Here is a 15,757-nt window from a genome sequence, read left to right as displayed (position 1 = left end):
CCTCTGCCATCCTGTTTCTGCCCCTCGTCCACTGGGCAGTTGGCCCCTGTCCTGGTGGTGAGCTGCAGCCCAGAGCCCCCATCAGAGCTGGGCCGGGGGGGGGGGGCAGGGGCACCAGGCCCAGCCTCCCCAGGAAGGTGAGGAGGGCATTGGCGGTGCTCCAGGGGGTACTGGCGCAGGTGGGCCGCGTGACGGGAGGTCTCCCAGGCCTGTGCCTACACCGGCACGCTCACTGCTACCCGTGGACAGCAGCCCACACAGGCAGCGTGGCAGAGGGGTGGTCGTGGTTGTAGAAGACGGGCATCGGGAGCCTCGCTGTGGCTGCCCGAAAGTACCCGCTACAGCCTGGTGATGCCGGACGGTGCAGCCTGGACACGGGCAGAAGTAGAGCACGGCCGTGGCCCTGACCGCTGAGCCCAGGGCCTGCAGTGTCACCAGCTGAGACACATGGGGTACCAGGTAGAGTGGGTTAGCTCCCACTGTTCGTCTGCTGCTCAGGACCCGTGTCCTAGCCTCAAACCCCTCCTGATGGGGACAGCAGGGACACACGGGCTGCTGAATATCCCTAGGGTTGGGGGTCCTGGGACATTCACATTGCCTTCCTCTGCCTCTGTTGTTATGGCTGGTCATTGGGCCCACAGCTGTGCCAGCAAGGTGCAGACATCACTCAGGAGCAGGAGCAAAGAAGATGGCCTCAATGCTCCAGTGGCAGGAATGAGCAAAGGCTGTAGGAGGCGCTAGTTTGTGGGTGGAGAACAGCCGGAAACATCCCCGTGACTGCTGGGGGTGGGGGGCTTGCCTCAGGCTACTCTTGGCATGCCATGCCAGTACCTACCCTCTCCCAGGCCCTTCCTGAAAGAGCCCCTTGGGCTGGGGCCAGCCTTCCACTGTGGCATTTTCCAGTTTTGTGGCATCTTCAGGGATGAGAAGGGAAGACCTGGAAGGCAGGACCGTTGGGTAGGTTCAGAGCTAGTTCACTGACTGCTCCAGGGGCTGTTGCAAAGTGACTGGGTCATTCAGCGTCCCTGGAGGCCTTGCACCCTGGCGTCTGCGGCCTCAGTGAGCACCTCAGAGTCCGAGGTGACACAGCTCGGTGGGAGAAGGATGCGCGGATACCAGGGGACGGTAAAAACCGAGAAGGGATGGACCACAACGAGGCCATGTTTCATAGCTTGTCTCGCACATTGCTTTACAAAAACCGTATAACAATCAGCTTGACCGGCAACGGAGATGGATAAGATCTAAGGGTTTTTGGAGAAATACAGAGCCGCTCAGCATCAAGGGTGTGAGTGGTTCAAAGGGAGCATTTTCCTTTTGAGCTAGACCTAAGGGGTCCATTAGAGCTGACCAATACAATGGGTTACCTTGTAATAATGACCTTTGCATTACTTGAGGTATGTTAGCCTTAATTTGGCTCTTCTAGAGGAAGTTCAAGCACAATGGTCCTTAAATTCGGTGTGTGTCAGAATCCCCCGGGGAACTAAAAATAAAACGAGCCCAGGCTCACTGAAGCAGGATGCTTTCTGGGCCTCTGGGCCCCGGTGATTCTGACAAGACCCAAGTTAGCGAATCACTGTTGAGGAAATCTGGGAATCCAATTACGCGATTTCTGAGACTTGCCAAAGAAGAGTTTCAGATGACACAGCATAGCGTCTACCTCATGCCCGCGCTGCAGGGATGATGCGAGAAGTGCACGGAAGGTTGCGGTGCTCAGTAAATCCGGCTTCCCGCGTCCTACTTGCCCTCACGCTCCCCGAAGGAATGGAGGCTGGAGACGAACGCGCGCCGGGCTGGCCCCAGACAACACGCTCGCTCTGGGTTGTATAATTCGGCCACAGTAGGGGAGGCCCCGGCTGGGACAAAAGCACAGTCGCTCTGGGTAGGAAGGCCACATCAGATGGACATTCAGAGGCAGTCCAGAGCCACATTTGGGACAGATGCAGGTCATAGACCCCAGGGTCAGCAGAACGTGTCCACTTGTTCCCGCCTGGTGCGGGTGGCCCAGGCACCCCCTCACCCTCACCCAGGCACACTCGCCTATCCATGTAGTCCAGGCTGGCTGCCACCAGGCTATGGAAGGTGTGGTCACGCAGGCACCAGGCCACGCTGCTCCGGCGCCCCAGGTCCTGGCTCGCGGGTCGCAGCATCTGCACGGGGGTTTAGCCACGCAGGGAGAGGGCGTGCACCACCAGCAGGCAGCCGGCCAGCGTCCCAGTCCCCCCCAACAACGCCAGCCCCCAGGCAGCCTGCCCTGCTACCCACAGGAGGTGGCTCGGCACACTCTCCGTGGCCAGCACATCAAAGCCACGGGCCAGGGAGAGCTGCAGGTACTTGGTCTAGCCAGGGCAGGAGCGGACACAGTTGGCAGAAGCCCGGGGGACCCTGGGAGGCACGGCTTGCACTACAGGGGAATGGAGTCAGAGAGTTGGTGGGTAGCAGCGCAGCCATGGGTGGCCCACCCTGGAGGACAGATGGAGAGGTGGCCAGTGGCCCTTGACTCTGGCCCCACCTTCCCCTCCCCCCCCCCCCCCCCCCACATCTGCAGGCTGAGAGCAAGGGCGCTCAGATGGCTTGACCTGGCAGCTCGGGAGGGGCCAGGCTAGCCCTCTGAGGGTTCTTTGAGCTTCTGTGGTTCTAGTGCCAATCAGGAAGTGGGTAGGCAGCCAACCTGGAGAGGGGTCAGCACCCCAGCTATGCACGACCCAGCTACCCTCAATTCCCCCTCCGTCCCATCTCCTCACATCAGGAGTGGGGTCTAGAGAGGAAGAGGGATGAGCCATGGGGGGAGAGGCAGCTCCTCCCTCCACCCTCACACTAAAGCTTTTTGTTCCGTCAGGACTCCTCCTAGCTTGTAAGAGCCAGGCTCTGACCCCAACCTCTCCGGATCTGTGTCCCCTCCCACTTTTCACATAGACCCCTCCCTTATTGGGGCTAGGGGGCCAGTTCTTTCCACCTCATGCCCTTCCCCCAGCGACCCTCCACCTCCAGCTGAGCAGGGTGTCTGGTCAGAGGCAGAGCCAGGGTCAAAGCATGCAACCCCGGGCAACACCTACCAGGTCCCAGCTCCAAAACCCCGCTTCCTGTACCTGTTGTCCTCAGGACAGGGCCCCTCACCTGCAGGGTGTCGGGGTCACCTTCACCAGCCTCCTTTCCCTTACTTCCAGCTCAGATATGCAGGGAAGATAGGGTTGGGGACCCAAGACCCTTGGTCCCAACCTCCTGCCCCACCCCCTCTTAAGCCCACTGGCAACAGTAGTCTCTGGGCTGAGAGCCAGGGTGTCTGGCTCCCAAGTGAGCTGTACCCCGCATCCCAGCTAGTGTCGGGGAGGAGGAATGGTATGGTAACAGGGTGCAGTACTAGCCTGGCACACGTAGAGATCAGCCTTTCCCTCTCTGGGTGCCTTAGTTTCTCTACTCGTGATGGAAGATCCCCCCACCCCCACCGCAGCCAACAGCCTCCTGTGTTTTGACCCCACACATCAGGGCAAATGTGCATCAGGGGCTGCCTGCATCCAACTCAGCAGACTTGGTCTCTCAGAGCAGGTTTCTGCTTCTCTTCTGCCCCCTGGGCTTGGTCTGAAGCCACAGGGGTCTCCTCTGACAAGCTGGCAAGGTGGGTGGGAAGGTTCTCCAGAAAAGGGAAATCAGGACGAAGGTCACCAGGGGTAGAGCGGCTGGGAAGGAAGAGGGAGCCAGAAGCTGTTGTTGTGTAGGGACCTTGCCATGACCCTGCACGTCACTTTCCCACCCCCAACTTTAACCTCTCCCTCCCTGCTGCTCTTTCCCTGTGGAAAGGCTAGTGGGGAACGAAATATGTTCCAGGCTCCCGGAAATCAATTAAGGGGAGGAACTTCATTTGGATCCGACACTACGGGGAATCAGCCCTCGGGCCTTCTCTGTGGGGAAGGATGCTGCTTCCACCCCTCCCATGGTCCACGGTGCTTCTAACTCCTTTCTGTGCCTCTGGTCTCTGGGAATATCCAGGGACGCAAAGGAGGGACGGACTTTTCATGGTGGAGATACTGGGGGGAGGAGAGCAGGGGCAGAGCGCCTTCCCTGCTTGCGGAAGAAGGGAATCCCTCGGTCGAGTGCTTTAAGAGCAGTGTGGCACTGAATCCAGCAGGTGGCGCCAGTACCCATCGACCTGGGCAACCCCAGGGACCCTGGAGTGGGGCAGTTTCCTAGGCAACAGGCAGCCTTTCCCAAAGCCCTGCCCTTGGCAACCATTCCCTGGTTGCCCATGTCCGTGGTAAAATTTGGCTTCTGAAGGACAGGAGGAACACAGGAGTAAAATAATCACTCCGAAAGGAGAGAAGCCGGCTGGGAGTGGGTAACAGAGTCTAAAAGACCTGCTTTCCACGGCGGTTTATTACCAAGCACCAGTCACTGTGGTAGGTGCATCTTATTCTCAGCAATCCCATAAGGCAGGAGCAGCACATAGGCCTTTATTGTGGACGGGGAAAATGAGGCTCAGAGAGACAGTGACTTCCCAAGTCACCAAATGATAAGAGGTGAGCTCAGTTAGGAAGCTGGGCCTGCCTGGACATCCTGCCATCCATTCCACCCTCCCTCCTGGTGGGTGTGGTGTCCCAGCCCCTAAGGGAAGCTGGTGTGAGGGGCTTGGGGGTGAGGCCTGCTGGGGGACCAGGAGCACTAGGCGTGGATGAAGAGAGCCAAAGATGAATCTGCCCCTTGCAGTGCGACCCCCCTTTGCCTGGCCTGGGTGGGGCACCCCCTCCGCTCACCCCTGACCTTGCAGTGAGGCTCCCCTCTGTTGGAGGACCACAGAGTTGGAGGGGAGGGGGGTTAGGAATTCTGGAGCTTATGTGAACTTTCTAGAGAAACCAAGGACAGGAGTGCTCTCCAAGGATGCGGCTGGGGCCCCGGACAGTGCAGGAAAGGTTTCCGTTTCAGCAGTTGTGTAGAGAAGGCCGGCTTGAACTGGGTCAAGGGACAGATTTGGAGGATTCAAATCCAGTCCAAAGATCTAATCTACTCTCACTCCCTCACGATCTCACTTACCGGCTTGCTCCACGTCTCCATGAGATATTAAGTAGGATCTCACGCGGAACATAACCGCAAACATTTACTTCTGACAACCAGGAGGGCAACCCAGTCCGAGTCTACGTCCCAAAGCCGGAGAAGACCAGTGTCCCAGCTCGAAGACAGTCAGGCAGGCAGAGAGAGCAAATTCTCTCTTACTCAGCCTTTTTGTTCTATTCAGACCTTCAATGGATTGGATGAGGCCCACTCACATTGGGGAGGAAAATGTGCTTTACTCAGTCTACGGATTCAAAAGTTAATCTCACCCAGAAACACCCTCACAGACACACCCAGAATAGTGTGTGACCAACTCTCTGGGCACCCTGTGGCCCAGTGAGGTTGGCCCGTAAAATTAACCATCACACTTCCCCACCATCGTCCCAGACCTGGTCCCCCTTAAAGCTACCCCGTGTCAAAAAATATCAGTTCCGTCCTTCTCGTTGCTCTGATAAAACGAAAACAAAAAATCCCGGACCCACCCTTGACTCCCCTTTCTCTCACATTTTGTGTTAAATCCATCAGCAAATCCCGTCGGCGAGACTCCATCAATGTGTCGTCAGTCTGGTTGCTTCTTCCAGTCTCCCCCCCAGCAACGGTTGGTCTGGGCCACGATCATCTCTTGCATCGGTTACTGCAGGGAGCTCGGGCTTCTTACCCCTCCGCCCCCGGGTTGCTTCCCAACTAGAACCTTCTCACAGCACAACCAAGGTGGTTCTTTTAAAATGTTAGCCGGAGCAGGGGCGCCGGGGGGGCTCGGTTGAGGGTCCCCCTTTTGGTTTCGTCTCAGGTCACGATCTGACGGTTTCGGGGGGTTGGGCCCCACGTCAGGCTCCAGGCTGCTGGTGCAGAGCCTGCTTGGGATTCTCTCTTTCCCTCTCTCTCTCTCTGCCTCTCCCCTGCTCTCACTTTCTCCAAACATAAACAAATAAATAACAAAACTCTTTTTAAAAAATAACTAAGGGGCGCCTGGGTGGTGCAGTCGGTTAAGCGTCCGACTTCAGCCAGGTCACGATCTCGTGGTCCGTGAGTTCGAGCCCCGCGTCGGGCTCTGGGCTGATGGCTCAGAGCCTGGAGCCTGTTTCCGATTCTGTGTCTCCCTCTCTCTCTGCTCCTCCCCCGTTCACGCTCTGTCTCTCTCTGTCCCAAAAATAAATAAAAAACGTTGAAAAAAAAATTTTAATAAAAAATAACTAAAACGTAAGCCGAAGCATATCATTTTCTGCTCCAAACCCTCCAGTGGCTTCCCTGGAGTAAAAGTAAAATCCAGTCTTTACCGTGGCCTACAAGGCCCTTCACCACCTAGCCCCGCTACGTCAGACCTTGTTGTCTATCTGTTTCCCTTCGCCAGCTCTGTCCTAACCACACTGGCCTCCTTGCTGTCCTCCAGTGCTCCCACCAGGCCTGTTCCCTCTGCTTCCCCCAGATGCCCACGCGGCTCACTCCTCCACTGCCCTCAGGTCTCCGCTCCAGCAGCACCTGGTTAGACAGACCTTCCCTGGCCCCTGCACAAAACTGCAAACCACTCCCCTACCTCAATCCCTGGCACTTCCTTTCCCTGCCTCGTTGTTTTCCGTAACACATCGCGCGCTCTCCGTTTATGGGCAGATAGTCTGTTTTCCCTTGTATGTCTTCCTCATCAAAAACGGTGTTGCTCATCCATACTTGTTTGAATAGAACGAAAGAAACTGTAAAACATTCCTCACCTAACATACGTCACTGAGGCCAGCAAGCAGAGGAGGCAAAGATAGGGTTTACTCTATGCTGGGGACTGTGTTTTCATGCATGGGGTCATTTAATACAAAAATAATTAATGTCTTATTTTCATCCTCATTTCTGGAGGAGAAAGGAGGCTCAGAGAGGCCAAGTGATTTGCCCAAGGTCGCCCAGCTAGTCCGCCACTGAGCCAGTTGTGACCCAACCATTTGCTGCCTAGCCCCAAATTCCCTACCCCTCCCTCTCTCCCGGGGGGAGCCCAGGAGACCCCAGGGATGAAGGAGGAAAAAGGAGAGAGGAAGGGAATGCTCATGCCCCTCAGGAGAGAAGCAGAGCAGGACCGAGCTGGTGGGGCCCTGGGTGACAGGGCACCTCGCCAGCCCCTGCTGGCCTCCTCCCTCCACTCGTGTGGCCTCTGCAGCCCCAGGGCTGATTGGGCTCCCTCCCCTGGCACCAGCCTTCTCTGCCACACCCCCACCCTTGCCTGGGGCCTGGCTACACAGGGATCCCTTTCTGGCCCAGTGAGGCATGTAACCCCAGGCTGACAGGCGTCCGGATGCCAGGGCAGCTGTGGCTGGCCAAGGGTGAGATCACAGGCTGAGCACTCCATGCCCGGCCCTCCCCTCCCATCACAGGCTCACTCCTCGCCCTGCCCAGCTGCAGAAACTCCCCTCCGAACTCCCTTTGTGCCGTAACTTCTCCCCAGCGGGCCCTGGCCTCTTCTGGCAAGGCTTAGCGTATTAGTTTACTGTTGCTGCTGTAACAAATTACCACAAACTTAGCTCAGAACGACGCAGATTTATCATCTTATATTTGTGGGGGTTGGAAATCGAAAATAGACCCTCCAGGCAGTGCTCCTTCTAGGGGCTTGAGAGGACACCCCTTTATCTTGTCTTGTCCACCTTCTAGAGGCTGCCTGAATTCTTTGGCTCGTGGCAACTTCCTCCAGCTTCAAAGCAGCCGCTCATCGTCTGTCTGACCTTTGCTTCCATTTTCCCATCTGCGCTGACTCTGACCCTCCTGTTTCCCTCTTCTAAGGATTCTTATGATTCCATTGGGCCCACTAGGATAATCCGGGATAATCTCCCACCTCCAACCCTTAACATAGTCCCGCCTGCAAAGTCCCTTTTGCCACGTAAGGTGACATCTTCACAGATCCTAGAGATTAGGATGTGGACATCTTTGGAGGGCCGTTATTCAACTTTCCACACCTAGCCAGGATGCTCACTTCCTCCCCAGCTGAGGGAGTATTTACAGCACGTTTATGATGAGCCTCGTTCTACCCCATGCTAAACACCATCAATATTATCTCTCACCATCCCTGTGAGGTGGGCGTAGGTCCCCACTCTACAGATGAAGGGCCTGACTAACTCCGGAGCCTGTGGGTTTGCTGTGATCCCAAGGCTGTCTCCTCAGCCTGGAAACGAGCGCCTCCTCCAGGAAGCCCTCTGCTTGGGCTCCAAGTCCCTGGGGTTTGCATCCTGATCTGGCCTGCAAGCTCCCTGAGGCAGGGGTTGTGTCTCTGCCCTTGGGGCCCTGGCGTGGGGCACTGAGGAATAAGTACCTGGGCAATGCTGAGACAGAAGGAAAGATCGGATTTGTGGACTGGGGTTCAGGGATGGGCTCCGGAGGACCTATGACCCCCCTGCTGTGTGTGCCAAGATTGTGTGTCTGTTCATTTTTCTGGGCAGAGGGAGCAGAATTTCCACTAGATTCTCAGAAGGGGCTCGATTTCTAAGGATCAAGAAATCCTGCTCTAGGGTCTGCCCCCAGCCCCCTTTTCTGGGCTTCCTTCTCTGAACCAGCCTGTTACCAGAGTTCACTCAGCACCAGGGGCCATGGCGGCAGGGGGGTGGGGGCGGAGAGGCTGTGAGGACGTGCTGGGAAGAGGGGCTGGTCAATGGAGCACCCTGAATTAGCATGGCTCTAGAGCAGCCACCTTTATCCCCTTCTCCCCTGCATCCTTTCAATGATTCAATGCTTCTGAGTTCTTAGAATATATCATTGTCTGCCCTCCCTCCCATGTCACCCCCCACCCTGCCTCCTACGCACACAATGCCTGTGAGGAGCTTCCTTACTCTTAGCAGTCTGGTCCTTTTGGGGAGGAGCACAGCCTTCCTCAGGGGGACCAGGAAGAATGAAGCAGGCTCTCCTCACCTCTGGGTCCCCTTATCACCTTCCAGGCCTCCCAGTGGCCCCGTCCTCCAAGCTCTTCCTGCCATCGCCCTTTGCACACATGACCTCACCCTCCTATCAGCAGTGGCCCAGTCCTGAGAGAAGCCATGGAACATTCTTCACAGCTCTGCCCAAGACAGGACCGGAACACGGGTCTTCTGGTTCCCGAGTGAGACTGATTCAGACACATCCTCGTTAGGGTGTCAGAATTGAGGATAGAATTCGAGGAACGGTTGCTTTCACCTTGTAAGATCAGAAGTGTGTTTTAAGCAATCTGCTCCAATAGCCCGAAGCAATAGTGTTTCCGGTTTGTCCCCTTCACCTGTGCCCTTCTTCCTGGAAAGGTTCTCCCGAGGAGTTCCCGCAGGCAGCCGATCAGGGGCTATGCCCGTGGTGGGCGCAGGGCGCAGAGGGCAGACACAGGTAGAACACAAGCCTCTGTACCCACAGTCTGCACCCTGGTAGCGAACTCCCCGCTCCCTGCCCAGGAGAGAGGATAGGAGGGGCGGGTGAGGGAGAGAAAGGACCGGAAGGTGTCCAGAAGGGTTCCTCTCTTCTCTCCCAGCAGCCCAGACACAGAGAACGTCCCCTCCCTCATTCCCTGCCCAGCCCAGGCCCTCTGGGAGGCGAGGTGGGTTTTTGAGTGTCCCCAGCATCAACTTTGCCATTTGGTCATCCTGCCATTTACATAACCAAGGCATCGCGTCTCAGGAAGCAGGGAGGAGGGCTGAGATGAGGAACAGAGATTGCTTTAAGGTTCCTTCCCAGCCCTCGCCGGCGGCAGGGGTGAGGGAAGCCCGCTGAGGAGAGCTAGCGCAGGGGGCCTGTGCTGGGGCTGCTGGCTTCTCTTCTGCTGGAAGGGGGTGCCCCCCTCCCGCGGCACCCTCACCGGGCCTCACGTGGGTGCCAACGTAGCGGCTCTGGTGTGGCCTCCAGCGCCCTCCACCCCCACCCCACAGGCCCCTCGGCTGTTCCTCTCTGTCCTCCGAGCCCGCGAAGGATGGGGACACAACCAGGGAAGGGGGAGGGTCACGGGCAGCAGGGGCTCAGGGTGGCCGCTCCCCCTGCTGCGGGGGAAACAGCTGAGTCCCCCTGGCAGTTGTGGGAAGGCTTCAGGCTGTCCAACACCAAAGCCTGGCTGAGTCTGCCCGCCCCCCCCCCACATGTGTGGGAGGAGGGGCTTGCCGCTGAGCCCCCAGCTCGGCCATGGACCTGTCCGCTCAGCACCACCCCCCATCCTGCGCCTGGGTGGTCCAGAGTAGGGGACCTCTGCTCTAAGCAGGGCGTGTGCTTTTTCACAGGGATGTGAGAATCAGGACACTTTTCCCTGGGGCCTACTCTGCCCTATAAAACTTAAACAGATCAAGCTTACAGATGGTATCACAGCTCCTCCCAGCCACAGCCTCTTTACCTCTACCTGCTGGCTAGTGCGGCCCTTGTGGCCCATCCCCTGGTAGGAATCCTCCTCCCCCAGACACCTTCATCTCCCCCTTGTCCCCGCTGCCCCTGTTTCCCCATCACCCCGCGATCTCTTCGGTCCCCTGCCCCCAGACTTCTCCGCCTCCATCCCCCTCCCCTAGCCCCCCCACCCAGCGGCTTTATTTGTCACTCCTGGAACCCTAACACCATAGTAACACGGCAGCAAACGCTTCTACGGTACATCTGTGTTCAAAGCACTTCATAGATACTAACTCACTTAGTGGTCTCAGTGACTCTGTGAGGGAAGGGCTACTATTATCGCCATTTTACAAATGAGGAATCTGATACACTGGAGCACAGTAAGGTTGAGTTAAGTCTAAGGGCTGCAGAAACAAGGAGATAGAGACCCACCAAGCAGACTCCTGGGAGCAGCTGTCCTTGTCAAAAGATTAAAGCACCGGTCCTCTCTTTCTTTCTTTCTTTTTTTTTTTTTTAAATTACAACATAATGTGTGCAGCAGACCTCCCTGACCCCTGCCCTCTCCACCCTAATCCCCAAGAGCTAAAGACACAAAGAGATGAAATGCAGGAACTCACTGGAGGGACCCTCTGCCAGCCTGCCTCAGCTCCCCTAGCCTAGGAGCCGGTGGCAGGAGGAAAGAAGGATGGGGACCAGAGCAGGGTAGGACCCCTTGGTCCCCATCTCTGTTCCTCAGGCCTCCTTCCCTTCACCGCTGTTCCTTCCATTCACTTCTACATTCTTCGCGTCTCCTGGAGAGAGCCGGCAGTCACCTGCAGGCACTGGCCTTCTGGACGCCCGGGAAGAAGCTCTGACCTCCTAGGGGAGGGCTGCCCCACGCAGCTTTCGTTTATGCCTTCACCACGTTTGTGCGTATTCCTAAAAAAATGCCGAGAAGCAAGAATGACCTAGCTGGTAAAGGACAGGATGGTTTTGTACTAGGTGGAGACTTCCAGGAAGAGGGATGCCGAGCAGAGCCTCTGGTTCTTGGTGTGGCTTTGGCTTCTCTGAGAGTTTACCAGAACCTTTTCTGGAAATGTCAGTGGGCAAGGTCACCCTAAGTTCTAGCATTGCTGTTGAGAAATCCAAAGCCTTTCTGGTATCTAATCCTTTGTATGTTACTTTGTTTTGGAAGTTTCTAGATGCTTCTCTTTAATTTGCCTTGGTGGGAGTTTATTTCCATCTGTAGTGTTGGGTCTTAGTGGACACACCTTTAATGACCTGGCAACTCACGTCCTTCTGTTCTGGAAAATTTCCTCAAATTAGTTCATTGAGGAATATCTTCTCTTCCATTTTCCTGGGTTGTTTTTTCCTTTTTTTTTTTAAAATTTTTTTAACATTTATTTATTTTTGAGGCAGAGAGAGACAGAGCATGAACAGGGGAGGGGCAGAGAGAGAGGGAGACACAGAATCGGAAACAGGCTCCAGGCTCTGAGCTGTCAGCACAGAGCCTGACGTGGGGCTCAAACTCACGGGCCGTGAGATCAAGACCTGAGCTCAAGTCAGGAGCTTAACCGACCGAGCCACCCAGGCGCCCCTTGTTTTTTTCCTTTTTAAAAAAAAAGTTTATTGGGGCGCCTGGGTGGCGCAGTCGGTTAAGCGTCCGACTTCAGCCAGGTCACGATCTCGCGGTCCGTGAGTTCGAGCCCCGCGTCGGGCTCTGGGCTGATGACTCAGAGCCTGGAGCCTGTTTCCGATTCTGTGTCTCCCTCTCTCTCTGCCCCTCCCCCGTTCATGCTCTGTCTCTCTCTGTCCCAAAAATAAATAAAAATGTTGAAAAAAAATTAAAAAAAATAAAATAAAAAAAAGTTTATTTATTTTTGACAGAGACAGAGACAGTGCAAGTGGGGGGAGGGGCAGAGAGAAGGAGAGAGAATCCCAAGCAGGCTTCACAGAGCAGAGCCCTCCGCAGGGCTTGAACTCAAGAACTGCGAAATCATGACCCCAGCCAAAATCAAGAGTCAGATGTTTAAATGACTGAGCCACCCAGGCACCACCCCCTCACCTTTCTTTTTTCTTATTGGAGCTTCTGTTATTTTGATGTTGAACTCCTGCAATTGTCCTGTAATGTTTTACTCTTTTGTTTTATTTTCTTAGTATGCTTGCTTGGTTTCTAGGGAGATTTAGTCAACTTTATGTTCCTATCTTTCTACTGACGTTTTGTTTCTGCTGTCATGATTTTATTTTTCGAGACACAATTGTTGCTCTTGCTATATTCTGGGTGTTCCTTTGTATAGCATATTGTTCTTGTTTCATAGATGTACTACCTTGTCTTATCTCTCTAGGGATATTAAAAATGGGCTTTTTGGACCCTTTCTTCTCTCTGTATAACCTGTTTCCTGCAAGTTACTTCTCTTATTGTTTGTTTTGTCTCTCTCTTTGCATTAGAAAATTTCCTGCATGTCTGGGAATGTTTGGCCACGATTAAGGTTGTGGAGGGCTAGAGGGCTAGTCAAAAACTCTGAGCCAACTCACAGGCTGGATTTGCCACTGTAGGGTGACACAGCTGGGTTGCTTGGGGGGAAACCTCTATGTTAGTATCTTTAGGTCTTCCCTCTAGGGCTGGTGAAATACCCCAGAGTAGAATCTTCCAGTTTCCTGCCTAAACAGCAAAGGTCCTACTCCGAGCACTTTGGGACCCCAACAGTAGAAGGCTAGGGTTCTGTGCCATAGGACATGGTCACTTAATCCCCTTGTTTTTAGTATTTTCAGTATGGTATCTCTGTTCACAACTGCATTTGAAGCTTCTCCAATCCAGATACGCTCTTTTTTTTTTTTTTAATGTTTTAATGTTTATTTTTGGGAGAGAGAGAGAGAGCTGCAGAGGGGTAGAGTGAGAGGGAGACAGAGGATCTGAAGCTGGCTCTGTGCTGACAGCAGAGAGCCCAATGCGGGGCTCGAACTCATGAACTGTGAGATCGTGCCATGAACTGAAGGCGGACGCTTAACTGACTGAGCCACCTAGGCGCCCCCAATTACCCTCTCTATCTTACCATCCTCAGAGGAAAATCTTCCAGACCATGGCTGGGATGGGGAGGGACTTGTCCCCTGGCTTGGAGTTAGGGAAGAAATCTAGGGATTTAACTGCTTTTCACCATGGCCTTTATTTTAGCAAACTCTTCCACAGTTCCAGAGGGACCTTGGTTGGGAGTTTGTGTGCCTTCTGAGAACCTTGCAATGTAAATCAAGTTGGCTCCATTTTCCCCACTGCCAGTTGAGATGTCTTTTTCCTCAGGGCTGATAAGTCAGTAACCGCATGGCTGTCTGCCATCCTGCTTCAAATATTCTGTGGCTGTTGTCTGTTTTCCTGTTCTCTCCACCCTTCAGGGTTTATCTCTTGATATAAAAATTTCTTTATTGAAATTTTAGTGGGGTTTTGGGAGGGAGTGAAATTAGATATATGCATTTAATCACCATCTTAACCCAAAACCCTAACTTCCCTTTTCAATATATTTTTTAAAATATAATTCCTGGGAATAACCCTACTTGGTCATGGAAGATTGCTGTTTTAATGTTCTGGGGTGTGTTTATTTCTGTCTTTCCATTTAGAAGTCTTTAAGTGAACACGATTAGCAGGAAATGAGCCCTTCTATGAGGAGGATTCAAGGGAAGTGTCTCTAGCAGGATAACTTTTATTAAGTATATGAGAGAAAACTAGAGGCTGGATCCCAGTATGCAGCCTTCAGGCAGCCCCTAAAGGGCTTGGGGGGAGGATCCCTACTAAAACAGGGATCCTATAGCGATCCCAGAGGATGCATCCAGGGAATGCCCTTCGCAATGTTATGTTTAGCGACCCAGAAGAAATACCAGCCTTCATCGTAGGCATCCCCTGGAAAAGGGATCCGTGGGTTGCCTGATTTTATCTTACACCAATTGAAGGGATTCTGTGATGAGAAGGTGAGCCCTAGGTGCCTTTCCGAAACACAACCCATGGTCCAAAGGACCCCAGAATTATTCATTTGTTTGTTATTTACTCATCTAATATTCATTGAGCACCTAACCCGGGCATCTCTCTATGTGAGCTCTTTATGACTATGTGAGCTCTCTATGTGAGATCTCTGCGACTGAGACAGAACCTGCCCTAGGTAACTCTTTCAGCAGCCCCTCCCCAAACTTACAGTGCAGCAGGGGAGGGGGAGATGGAAAAGGGGTCAGGGTCACATCCAAGGCCATAGCACAGTGACAATAATTTTTCTCTCTCTGGCTTGTGATAAGGAATAAGTGAGGATATTCTTAAAGCATCCAGCACAAATGCTTGGAACACAACGGGATGTCTGGATTTTGAAGGACAGCTTTATGGGTTGCAAGGAGCCCCCTGTTTTATGTTCTCTTGATACTTTTAAATACCAGTATTTATTTTTATTTTGTTTCAGCATTTTTAAAATATTTTATTTTCAAGTCATCTCCACACCCAACGTGGGGCTCAAACTCACAACCCCGAGAGCAAGAGCCGCATGCTCTCCCGGCAGAGCCAGCGGGCGCCCCTAAATACTAGCATTTTTGGAGGAACACTTGGAGGGATTTAGAGACCCAAGATAATACAAACAGAAGAGCTGGAACTACTTAAATCAGTCGCTGGGACAGTATAATAGGGTCCATAAAGTATCCACAGCGACCACTCTGCTCATTTGTCATCTTCAACACTGGGTTGGCCTTGGCCTGGGCTTTCACATTCCTGAAGCTGCACACTCTTGACTTCACTGTTCTCCTTTCATCTCTTGCCGGAAAAAAGTTATAATCCACGCCTCACATGCAGTTTAGGCTCAGCATTCTTGCTGGCATACATTTCTGAAACTCTTGAGTATTTGGGGGGAGATCAGTTTTTTAAAAAAAAGGGTACACACTGATTGACATCCTGCAGTTCACCTGTGAAGTGTTGCCGGCACTCCCGCGTAGCGGTACAACTGTCCAAAGCCACCAACCAGGTTGTAGAGAGGGCAGCAGAGAGACTGGGTACGAGGTCCCTGACAAGCTGTGTAATCTTGGGCAAATTCGGTACTTTGCTGAGCCTTAATTTACCGATCTGTGAAATGGGGACACCCAGAGGATTGTGGTGAGGACTAATGAGATATTACACTTCTACTCACGGCTGAACAAACGCCGTGGTTCTTCCGGCCCCGGGTGCCGTCCTGGGGCAGGCTGCCGCGTACGCGCGCGCGCGCATGTGTGTGTGTGTGTGTGTGTGTGTGTGTGTGTGTGTGCACGCGTGTGCGCGCGCGGGGCTTCGGCCCAAGGCTGTGTTTCCCGGGGAAGGAGGGCGTGCGGATGTGTGTGCTGGGCCGCCCAGGGAGTGTGCGGCGGCCGGCGCCGGGCCGAGAGCGAGGCTCCCGCGCTCGCCGCGGCCGATTGGCGGCGCCGGGTGAATGAGCGCGCGTCGGGGCGTCGGGCA

The sequence above is a fragment of the Felis catus genome, chromosome A2 (assembly GCF_018350175.1).
Source record: "Felis catus isolate Fca126 chromosome A2, F.catus_Fca126_mat1.0, whole genome shotgun sequence".
NCBI classification, from domain to species: domain Eukaryota; kingdom Metazoa; phylum Chordata; class Mammalia; order Carnivora; family Felidae; genus Felis; species Felis catus.
This window is presented reverse-complemented; position numbering follows the sequence as displayed.